The sequence below is a fragment of the Cherax quadricarinatus genome, chromosome 30, assembly GCF_038502225.1.
Source record: "Cherax quadricarinatus isolate ZL_2023a chromosome 30, ASM3850222v1, whole genome shotgun sequence".
In the NCBI taxonomy this organism is placed as follows: domain Eukaryota; kingdom Metazoa; phylum Arthropoda; class Malacostraca; order Decapoda; family Parastacidae; genus Cherax; species Cherax quadricarinatus.
Window position 1 is genome coordinate 25,718,054 of NC_091321.1, and position 12,427 is coordinate 25,730,480.

The 12,427-nt window shown below is 39.2% G+C and overlaps 1 long non-coding RNA gene across 2 annotated transcripts in view; it reads left to right on the forward strand.

Annotated features, from left to right (window-relative positions):
* LOC128692731 (uncharacterized) overlaps positions 1–10,591 on the forward strand; it is a 30,252-nt gene extending 19,661 nt beyond the window's left edge. Inside the window, exon 3 of one of the 2 annotated variants that reach the window (XR_011392620.1) lies at positions 10,108–10,591. This is a non-coding gene — a long non-coding RNA (uncharacterized lncRNA). Of the gene's footprint in view, positions 1–5,968; positions 7,333–10,107 lie in introns of those variants that run through there. The other variant, XR_011392619.1, reaches the window with a different exon arrangement.
* Positions 10,592–12,427: the final 1,836 nt, after the last annotated feature.

Sequence of the window (12,427 nt, forward strand, 5' to 3'; positions counted from 1 at the left end):
CAGTCTCTTGCTGCCCTTTACCCTTTCACCATCCACTGCCCTGCTGTTATCCGTAACCTATTACTCATCCATCTCCCTTTTGCCACCTGATGCCCTCGCTTCCTTCCTGCCCTGCAGCGCTGTATAGTCCTTGTGGCTTAGCGCTTCTTTTTGATTATAATAATAATAATCTGCTGCCTATCTGTCAACCATGCCTCCATCCGGGAAAAAATTTCTCCTATTCCGTGTGCCTTAATTTTCCTCAATAGTCTCTGATGTGGGACTCTATCAAAAGCCTTATTGAAGTACACATACACAATATCATATTCATTACCATGATCTACCTCATATACCTTAGTAAAGAAAGTTTGTAAATTTGTAAAATATCTTCTCAGCCTGGGTGGTGTCACTTTGATGATGCACATCCAACTTTTAATGTGTGGAAAGAAATGTCTTGGTCATTGGAAAACAAAGTTTTTGTCCAACTTGATGATGGCTATGTAGGAGTATGTATTAGATATTGTAGATTCCAGTGTGAAGAATTTTTCCCCATGACTAATGTGTATATGTTTCTTGTAGTGGAGGAGGTTTCCAGGTGGTGGGTTGTCTTAAAGAGCAAGGAATGTCATGTGTCTTTTCCAATACTTTGGTGAGACTGGCAGCTCTCTATCTGACAGGCTCAAAGAACACAAACAAAAAAGTTAGGCTTGCTGACACCAACAATGCTCTTTTCTGTCATGTTAGAGATCACAGCCATCCTATTGATGGGTCCTCAAGGTAGTATTCTGGATCCCTTATTATTTTTATGCCATGTCAATGACATGCCTATCAGTATCAAGTGCAAACTCCTACTGAATCCAAATGACAGTGCTCTGTTAGTGTCAGGTAAAGACCCACAAGATATAGCTAATGTATTAACACTGGAACTGGAGTCCTGCAGCAAATGGTTAGTAGACAACAAATTATCATTACACCTCGGGAAAACTGAAGCCATTCTCTTTGGCACGAAACATAAACTGAAAAGGGTAAATAATTTTAATGTCCAGTGTAATGGGGAGCCCATCACTTTGGTTTCATCAGTAAAATATCTGGGAATCCCCTTTGACCCATGCATGTCAGGAGAATTGATAGAGAACAGTGTAGTAAAGAAAGCAAATGCCAGACTGAAGTTCCTGTATAGACAATCACAGTGTCTACCTACTGAGGCTCGCAGGACCCTGTCTAGCCCTTATACAGTGTCATATGGATTACGCTTGCTCTTCATGGTACTCTGCCTTGACAAAAAAAACTGAAAGATAGATTGCAAATCACCCAGAACAAAATTGTAAGATTCATCCTGGGCCTGGGTCCAAGAGAGCATGTAGTCCAGAATGAATTACAGCAGTTGGATATGCTGAATGTTGAAGACAAAGTAAAACAACTGAAGCTAAATCATGTTTATAAAATTGATCACAAACAGTGTCCAGAATATCTTGCTGTCAGTTTTGTCAAGGTTGGGAACCAAAGCAATCATAGTACTAGAGGGAGAGAGCACAACTTTGTAGTACCCACAGTCAGTGGCCAGGCTTCAAACACCTTTTATTGTACAGCAATAAAGGAATGGAACAGACTGCCTGCACATGTCAAAGCCAGTCATAGCATGAACCAGTTCAAGAAGAGTGCTAAAAGGTGTCTGATGAATGTAGCTACAGAAAGGGAGGGGAATGATTTTTTATTTTTTATCTAACACACATGTAAATTTTACCTTATTCCTAGTAATGACCCTCGTATTGTAGATAGTCTTAATGACCCTCGTGTAGTAGATAGTCTTTTTAATATGATAATAAGATGTTATCTTCATTATAGAATTATAAGAAAATATTATAATCATTATATTATAATAAGGTAAAAGGACCCCAATGAAAATAAGTCAGTCTGACTTTTTTGGACTATCCTAGGTTCTCTACACATATGCTGCTATGTATGATAATCTATGTAACTGTATTTGTGTATACTTGAATAAACTTACTCTGCCAGAACTGTCTCCCCTACTTCTAGCCTTCACAGTGGCCGTCTTGTTGAAGTTTCCTTTATACACAGCTTTCCTTGCATGAATCTTAGTCCTGGCTTTGTCTGTTGATGGCTTCTTGTCTCATTACATTGTGAAATGCTCCAAACTTCAGAACACTCGTGACTTGACCTGATCCTTTCTTCTCCTTTCATATTTTTTTCCTTTTTCTTTCTTTGTTTTCCTCTCCTTTGCCTAAGTGTGTTCTGTTCCTCTTCCCCCACCCCCTTGTGTTTTTGGTCCTACCCCTTGTGGGGCCCTTAGCTCTCCTGCAGGGCTACTTTTTCTTGTCATTAGACTGATCCCACTTCTGCTACTGCTACTACACCTACCACTCCATTCCTACATATATTGCCTCCCTTCACTCCCCTTCCTCTCATGTGCCACTAAACTACTATCCCTACTTTTTACTACCTCTATTTCTTCTACTACTGCTTCCACTACCAGCCTTACCACTACCACTACTACTTTTTGCACCTCCCTTGGTCTCCTCAATCACCGGTAGATTTTTAATTTTTGAAGGAGTGGACTGGTAAGCCAGCAGAAGGCCTCAGTCAGCTGACCAAAAGCTCCAGCTGAATCATTATCATATGACTAAGACCTGTGTCAGGAAACACTTGTCCTATTTCCTGACGAACCTTACCTTGGCTCTCTTGCGTTGGTGTTACTTTGTAAATGGTCCAAATAGAACCGAAACATCATCATAAGCTTCTCTCTCCTATGTGTGGGTTGTGTATGAGAGGAAGGTTTGGTGTGAGGAAGAGACAAGAACCCCTTCTCTACAGCAAGGGACCTCCCATGAAGTGGAGGGTTCAGGTAAAAAATGTGCAGAAAAACACGTGAGCAAACACTGACATATTTATTAGAAAACTTCGGTCCAGGTACCTTGATCAACGTTCCAGGACCAAAACGTTTCTTAATAAATGTCCTAGTGTTTGCCAGCATGTCATTCTAAACCAAGGTTTATACCAAAAAATGTGTACCCCTGTGGATAATGGAGACTTTATTCAGATTATTAACCAGAACAGATGGTAATCCAGGAATCGGCCAAAACTCAAGTACCTTCTAATTCTTAAGTGAATAAAAAAATTATACCATGACTGGAACAATGCACAATATAACCCACACATAGAAAAATGAAACTTTTGACGAGGCTTTGGCCCAACTTGGACCTTTAACTAGTCGCAGAGAAGCACGAAGGGAAGGGAGCCAGTATATATATGAGAAGGGTGAAGGGCTGGGAGTAGTAGAACGAGAGGTGGTATTAGTATGATGGTGGCAGTGGTAGTGGTGGTGGTTGTAGTAATATTGCAACACCAGCAGAAGTCGCACTAAGAAGGAAGTAATGGTAGTGACGCAAGAATCAGAGTGGAGTGTTAGATTAAATAGTAGTAGTAGTGGAGGTAGCCTAAGAATAAGAGAGAAAATAGAAAAAGGTGCACTGCAGGAGAGCTACTGGCCCACAAGGAAGAAAAAGAAGCCACAATACCATGACTGAAACAATACACAAATAACACACACATATGAAAAAGAGGTTTATGACTGTGTTTCAGCCTGACTTGGACCACTGACTAGTTATAATGACTAGTGTGACTAGTCAGTGGTCCAAGTCAGACCATTGACCAGTCACACTAGTGTGCAGGTTATTTGTATAATGACCCACAAGGGTAGGTCAAAATCACAGAGAAGGAAACTCATTGGACACAACCCACCTAAGCAGAAATTATTATTATAATCAAAAAGAAGCGCTAAGCCACAAGGGCTATACAGCACCTAAGCAGAAAGAGTCAAAGAAAATACGTATAGGAGAAATGAGAAAGAAAGCCATCTACAAAACCAGGTCTAAGATTCATATTAAGAAAGTTGTGTATGAGGGATGCTTCAACATAGTGGCATCTACGGGGTAGGGTAGGGAACGGTAGACAGTTCTGGTAGAGGACCAGTTAATAGATGACTGTGATCTCTAACACTTTTCTTTTGTGATATTTAATTCTGTCAGAAAGATAGTGGCCAGCTTCTCCAAAGTAATGGAGAGGACAAGAGGAGTTGTGGAGTCTGTGGAGACAAAGAACTTTATCCATGAAAGAAAAGAGGGGAATGTATGAGAGTATAGTTATACCAATGCTCTTGTATGGGTGTGAGGCATGGGTAGTGAATGTGGCAACAAGGGGAAGGCTGGAGGCAGTGGAGATGTCATGTCTGAGGGCAATGTGTTGTGTGAATATAATGCAGAGAATCCGTAGTTTGGAGATTAGGAGGAGGTGCAGGATTACCAAAACTATCATCCAGAGGGCTGAAGAGAGGTTATTGAGATGGTTTGGACATGTAGAGGTGTTGGAATGAAATAGAATGACTTCAAGTGTATAAATCTGTAGTGGAGGGAAGGTGGGAGGGAGGAGGTTTTGGTGTGCAAGGGGCTTGGACTTCCAGAAAGCACGCATGAGCATGTTAGATAGGAGCAAATACAGACAAATGGTTTTTAGGACTTGAAGTGCTGTTGGAGTGTAAGCAAGGTAACATTTATGAAGGGATTCACAGAAACCAGCAGGCCGGACTTGATTCCTGGAGAGGGGAAGTACAGTGTCGGCACTTTGAAGGAGGAGTGTTAATGTTGCAGATTTATAATGTAGTGTAAGTGCGCCTCTCGCAAGACAGTGATGGAGTGAATGATGATGGAAGTTTTTCTTTTTTGGGCCACTCTGCTTTGGTGGGAAACGGCCAGTGTTAATAAAAAAAATATAAAAAAGAGTTGAGTGGGAATCTTAATTTTTTGCTTACTTTCTTTTATGTGTAAATCCATCGTTTGGCTACAGGCTTTGTTGAGAGTGATGTAAGCCCTTGCTGCATGAGATGATACTTCACTGCCTTGAGACCCCAAGCCCAGTTGGTTTAGCTGAAGCAAGCTGGCAGCTTCTGCGTGAATGTTTCTCACTGCCGCTTTGGCAACGAGACGGAGAAGAGTGTTACCAACAGCAATGGGTTTGATTCCCCCATCCTTTTTCAAAGCTCATAATTAGGCTGCAAAAAAGGTTTAATTTCTTCAGGAATTTGCCCCACCAGACAGTTACTGATGAAGGTTGTTAACTCTGAAAGAACTGATGCAACTGTGCCAAGTACTGTATTTACCATCTCTCTGATGTGTTGTGGTTGTATTACAGTGTAACCCCCTGCAGATCCTGCTGGAAATCATCAGTAAGATTATTGTTGGTGACACTGGTCTTCCTGGTTGGGTGCTTGTCTTTCAGTGCTTGAACTGTGGTTTAATTTCTGGAAGCAATTGCATTGTCAATTAAGATTATTTTGATTGCTCCCACTGTATTTCTTCCTCCTATTTGTTTTCTAACCTGTGCACAAATTTTCTTGCTTCAGTGGAATTTTTCTTGGGTCTACCTCAGTGATTCGTGCAATGGAGGGGCAGACAGCTATACTTATCTGTTCTTGTGTAGTTGCACACTGCTCTGATGTAATTAGTGATTTGCTGCCTCTTGCATGCACTGCTAGACAGAGGTTACACCATGCCTTAATGGTGCCTCAAGCTTCTAACTTGGTAGATCCTTTATTTACCTGCTTTAGAATGTCTGAGAATTTCCCTTCAGCATATGAATGAACAGCTTTAGAGATATGAGAGAAGATCCTGCTAGCAGTAGATTTGAATGCCATCAGATCATTGCAACTAAGGAAGCTGCCTGTGGAGGCTGTGGGCTGCTCTCTGCATGCATGCACATATACTTACCATATAGGTAGTTCAACTTCTACCAGGGTTGATGACCATCAAAAAATTAACACATTCACCATCTTTTTTTTTTTTTGCTTTAGCTTGATTTTCTGAATTCATTGAAAAACATTTGATAAAAATCAATATCTTCTAAATAGCTTAAGGAATTGGCATAAAAAATTATACTGTATAAACTTTGTGTTACGTTGTTCTGTTTAAATTTTCAGCCTGACACCTCAGTTCCCTGGTGCAGAGAATGGTATGTATGATGCTGCCAATTTTTTAATGAAATTCTCAAAATGGTAGTCATGAACATCGATTAAAAAAGTCAAATCCATCTTCTTTTACGATATGCCATTGCTGAAATTTTGCCACTGATAAAAAGAGGTATTCTAAATTTATCACAGAAACTAATATCACATACTATTCCAAGTTGAAGCCAGTTGAAGCTAACAAATTAGTGCCCTCACATTTTTAGTAACAATCCAAACTTTCTTCTAAGATATGAAGGCAATGATGGTTTGCAACTAACCATAAGAGGCCAACACCTTAGTTTGATCGATAAAATTGGCAGATTACAGCTACATAGCCCAAATCCAACACAAATCTTCCTCTGTTTGATAAAGCAGTTTAAAATTTTAAGGCAATCAGAAAGGGTCTTCTCATATTGCCTGGAGCACCATCACAACTTATTTAATATAACCGTCACTTATACAGCCTGTAACAATCCAAATCTTCCTGTAAGAAAGAGATACCAGCATTGCAATTCAGTGCTGGTCAGCACCATGCCAAACATTGTTTACAATTAGATACACCAGTACTTTTAACTTTAAAGCTGATCAGATGAGATGCTTTAAAGTTATTGCACAGAAACTACGAGGGCAAAAAATACCTGATACAGGAGTCCCTTTTGAGGGATACCAGTAATAGTAATGTGTAATATGGAATTTTGAAAAAAAAGTTATACTTATGTATGATTTTGTTCATATTAAAAAACTTTTGAATTTATTTTATTTTATTCATATATGCATACTGAATATGGAAATAAGCAAGTGAAAAATGGGTATGATGAAAAGCAATGCTGTCATTTTAGAAAATAACATTTATTTCATCAAAATAATCTACACAATGATATTCACCCAACTAGCCATGGTATTGAGTGGCTGAGGCTGCACATGCGGGAACCTGAATCAATGATCTCAGCGAGGCTAACATTATATACATCATTCACAAACAAATCTGCCCAAGAAATCACTCGAGGAAATACTCATAAAAATAAATTATTAAACATATGACTGATTTACAGCACAAGACAAATTCACAGTGCCACAAGGACACAAATTATTATTATAGTATTATACAATGCAAAGGTGATTTAAGTTGTAAGAATTAGCGAAGGTGTAAAATTGCCATCATAGTTGATGCAACAGATCTGCTTTTGTTAAAATTCATAGAGGCAGTCTGCACTGAAGGTAGGACTTTCATTAACATCAGTCAGAGTAAGTGTGTCAAGATGGAAATAAATGGTATAAAATACCGACACAATGGAAATATAAACACACATGCAGTATAATGTGTTCCTTTATTGACAACGTTTTGCCCACACAGTGGGCTTTTTCAAGCCACAAACAGATCTGTTTGTGACTTGAAAAAGCCCACTGTGTGGGCGAAATCGTTGTCAATAAAGGATCACATTATACTGCATATGTGTTTATATTTCCAAGTGTGTCAAGGCAATGATGTGTCAAATGTGAGTTCTGCATTTTTGCTCTGATATATCAAGACAGTCTATTTATATATGGTAAATTATTAGTTACATGACAGTCCTTGCAGAGTCATTGAGCATCTTTCCATATTCTGCGAGTGTGAATCACGTGTAGCTGATTCGTAAATGTGTGAATGCAGTTTTCCACATCCATCACCCCAATGCTGTTGTTAAAAGTTTTGGAATCTCTGGGAAATACTGCATGTACTGGAAATTTATACAAAAAAGGGATTTTCCTGTGTGAGAGTAGCAGAAAACGAATAGCAAACTGAGTGGTTTGGTGTGCATGTTCATTGCTATGAACATCAATGTGTCCAGGGACCCAGCAATAAAAAGATTATTTTTGCCTGCAAGAAATTTAACATAACCATTATTGTGTACTAAGTATGATGGGGTGTGGGGAGTCACATCTCTGGATAGCTTGTAATGTACTTTTGGAGTCTGAAACAACAATGAATGAGGAAACATATATGACTGCATAGGAGTTTCCTGTGAAAATACTGGCTAACTCAAGTAAATCTCCATACCCAATTCCATTTGAAGATTTGGAACAATCTGTGTACACTACCATAACATGAGAACAAGACCGAAAGTGTTTAAGAAAGAGCACAGATTTGTAGCAGGTATGTTGGTCATCAAGCACTGAAGGGGTTGTAAAGATAAATCACTGGAAGTTTCCAAGTAGGAATGGAAGAGTATGATATGGGGTAAACATAAAGGAGAAAAAAATTGAGAGCTATTACTGGAGTTTGAATGCAGATATTAAAGGACCATAATAAATAGAGCTTATGATTAAATAAGTTAATCTTACTAACACTTGTAATTATTTTGCATGTACGAGGATCATGAATGTTATGGAAGTAAAAAAAAAAATAACAAATGTAATGGGTATTCCTGTGATCCTACAGAGAAAAGATGGTTTACATTTGTATACAAACTCTTGAGTAGAGATCAGAAGGCTACTTGACAAATTTTATCCTTGATGAGGAACCTTGCCAAGTTTAAGAATTCCAAGAGAGCCCGAGGAATGCATTTTATCCCTGTAATTTAGCTCAGACAGTATTAGAACTGCAAGAATTCTGAGAAAAGTTTGCTAATCAACTCTCCAATAAAAATTAGCTAAAGTTTTCAGTAGGTTCTGCTGAGTAAGACAGTTGGTTTTTAACAAGATGCAGATACACTACTATAACATTCAACAAACAAAGAGGTCTAGAAATTTAACCATAACACATACTGGGAAAAGGGAGCCATGCAGATACATAACATAGGCTGTGGATAAGGTGTCTGGTGAAGGTTATCAAATCTGTTTTGGCAACAGAAAACAAACCACATAATCTATATTAAGCTGGAGAGTGGTTTGTACAGGTCAACACTCTAGGCCTGTATATGCAATATTATTATAATCAAGGGGAAGCGCTAAACCCGTAGGATTATACAGCTGTATATGCAATAGCAAAATTATCTACACATAAGAATGACCAGATACCTACGGAACTGAGGTAAGCCCATTAATAGCTCTCATTTATAAGGTACATGTAGTACCAAGGATGCAGTTTTGAGGTAACCTCCACCTTCGAGTGAAAAACAGGGGTGCCATGGGCATAATAAGAGAATATTGTCAACATCTGTAGTTCAAGACTTTTAAACCTGCTAACTGCAGATATCAGAAATGTTATTAGAATGAGTATAGAAGTTTTCAAGAGAAAACTGAATCATTATTTCTGCCAAGTGCCAGATCAATCAGGCTACAATAAATAGGGAGCCAATTAACTGGCCACCAACAATAAAAGCCTGGTTACTAGGCAATAACAGAAAAGCCTGTCCCCAGGCTGGAATGCAGGGACAAAAATACTCAAAACTGGCCACAGGAGTTGCATAAAATCGGGGCAAAAGCTATTATTCACTCAAACCCTGAAGTGTATCTCTGATATAAAATCTTTAAGTAGTAGTACTCCACTTTGAGGCCTAGGGAATGTCTAAAGTCAAAATGATGAAACACCAGGTGGTGTCACAGGCCTTTTCTTAATTGAGAAAAGAAGACAGCAATAATTGAATATTTGTCCATAAAGGCATTTCAAATGTGTGTATCAAGTCAAAACAAGGGAAGGGGAGTTTGTGGTGGAATAACTACTTCTAAAACCAAACTGATGAGTGGAGAGATTCGTGTGTCTAAGTACCATGGAAAGTGTTCATTGACTAAACTTTCAAACAATTCACTAATAGCACTTGGTCCTGAGGTAACTGGGTTATGGAATGGGAGTGCTACTGCAGTTTTGCACCATAGACACAATAATGTCTTTGGACCACACCTGATTGAAAAAGTGGAAGAGGAAAATTAGTGCTGTTGGATGTAAGTTTTACAGCATGTGAACCTATATATCATTAGGCCTGGCTGCCATTTGGTCAGAATACAGATACTGATGATGCAAGTTCCAGAAAGGTAAAGTTCAGTGAAGTAGTCTCACACTTGGATTTAAATTGGAGAAAGGGGGGAGGAAAGCTAAATATGGAACGTAAGAAATATGAATAGTGATGTCCAGTTGCTTTTGGAAGCAGGATTAGGTGTACTTGCTTGCTAACCAAAATACTTTTTTTTTCTAGACCAGGCATACAAGAGACAGTGGCATTCACAGTGGACAGTGTAAGTATGCCAACAAGTTTGTTTAGTTGTTCATATAATGTGACTCACATGCTCTCCCACTTGTTGATAAGTTGAAAATGGTCTATGGTGTGTCTGTAATGGTAGCAGCCCCATGCAGCTTGCTTCAAATAAATTGCACAAGCACAGTCAGGAGACCCCCAGGGAATACATTTCTGAAAATGTTTACCAGAGGTCCAGGGGATGGAAAAAGTATTTGCGGAGAATACTGAGGTGACTAACAGATGTAATAACTCATTTGTAGTTGAAATGCAAGTAGTATCAGGAAAATAAGCATGGGGTGTGTAGAGTGCCCAATTTACACTTTTGATTTGTCACTAAGCTCAGTAAAGAGGGCAGGTATAAAAACAAGAAGTGAAAAGAATAGGGAAACAATCACTATTATGTAGATCATTACAATCCATTCAAACTCAAGCACTATAGAGGAAAAGCAGGTAGAGATATCCATGAGAAGGTGCACATTTGTAGATCTTTATCTAGAAAGACAGGTGTTTAAGATATGGAGAGGTACAGGGTTCAAAAATTAACTGATTTCAGACCTCCTCAGTGCAAATGATGAGTTAAAATCATCTAATAAAAGGAGTGGCATAAAGAAAAGTAAAATAAAAGAGTGTACATTAGTTAAGATGAGAGCACGAAGGAAAGGGATTCAAAGAGATAACATACAAAGCACTGTATTATGTAGATTATGTTTTTGAAGACAAATGTATACTTGGAAAAACTGGGAAAGTAACATTTGGAACTCTCCAAGATTCCCCCTGTATCCTGTGATATTCTATTGTAAAACTGACATTATTACTTACCAGTAATAAAGCAGTAAAGGTAAGCAAGGGTTGGTTAAGGACTAGTCAGTAAAGTTGACATGAGATGGTAGAGGCAAAGTGATGAGAGATTTTTATGTAGTGCAGTTTTGTTTGTAGAGAAGCAGTATGCATGCAAGTTGCAAAAGTAGATGATGGCAAAACATTAGCAGTATAGTGGCAGGCATCATAAGACTGGGATATTAATTGCAGTCAGTTATGCATCATATTTGGGTGTTTAAGTTTAGATGAGGGTATTGTTGTTTCTTCATTTAAAGAACGGTTTATTGAGGTCCCTTTCTAGCTCTCTTTTTGAGATACACCATTAAGGTCTCAAGTCTCTCTAGAGGCAAGGAGGTTTAAGGGAGTGTAATGTGTGGAACGGGGGTGTTAAGCGGGGTAGAGACACTGGTAGCCATCAGAGGTCAGGTGGCTAAAGTAATGAATAAGCTTGTAAAGGTAGGACTGACCCATTGTGTCTGTGAAGGATACAAGAAGAGTGTGAATCCATAAGTGTGTGTGCATGCATGTGCATTTGTGTGGGCATGTGGGTATGTGTGCATGTGCTATATCAACATTGTTACTTGTCTGTCACAGTCACTTAGAATATGGCTTTGAGCCACTCTGCTCTTTGGTGGAATGATCAGTGAATCATCATTGTGTTGTGGGTGAAGTAGATTCCATGATCAAGGTAATATGGGGGTTCAGAGGTACTAGAGAGGGCAAGTTGAATACCAGTTTGGGTTCAGGCAATAAGTGATAGCCCGAAGGCAATTCAGAATTTTGAGGGTCCATATTATTATTATTATAAAAAAAAAGAGGCGTTAAACTCACTAGAGTCATACAGCGCTGCAGGGAACGGGGTGTTGCTGGATCATAGAATAGCAAGGGTGGAAAGGGCTGTGAGGAGTGCTAAAGGAAGTATTATCAAAGTTTGTGTAATCAATTGGTTGCAGTCAAAAAGTCAGAGGGAGTGTGTGTCAAAGGTGAGGCCGTCAGCAAGGAGGGATAATAAAGTAAGGGTGTTAGAGAGGTGATGACGTGCTCGGTGATAGACAGGATGGTCCAATAGAATATGGCAAACTGAGATTGGAACCTGACAGTTCTCACAGAGAGAAACAGGGCACCTCTCCATGAGACATCCATGAGTAAGACAGGTGTGCCCGTTGAATAGACAGGAGAGTACTGTCTCCCACCCTTGGCATCGATGACATGAAGGCCAGAAACCTAAACTTGGTTTGATAGAATGTAATTTGTTATGAGTCATACTGGACCAATGTCATTGGGTCCATAGCTGTGCAGGGGTCAGCAAAGACGGTCATAGTCATTTGGGGTCCAGGAGAATAAACCAATGTCTCATTTATCATAATATAAAAAAATGGGAGACAGCTCTGAGACTAAGAGAAAAGAAACCACAGGTCCACCCCAAACCATAGTTACCTCTGCTGCAACAGAAATCACC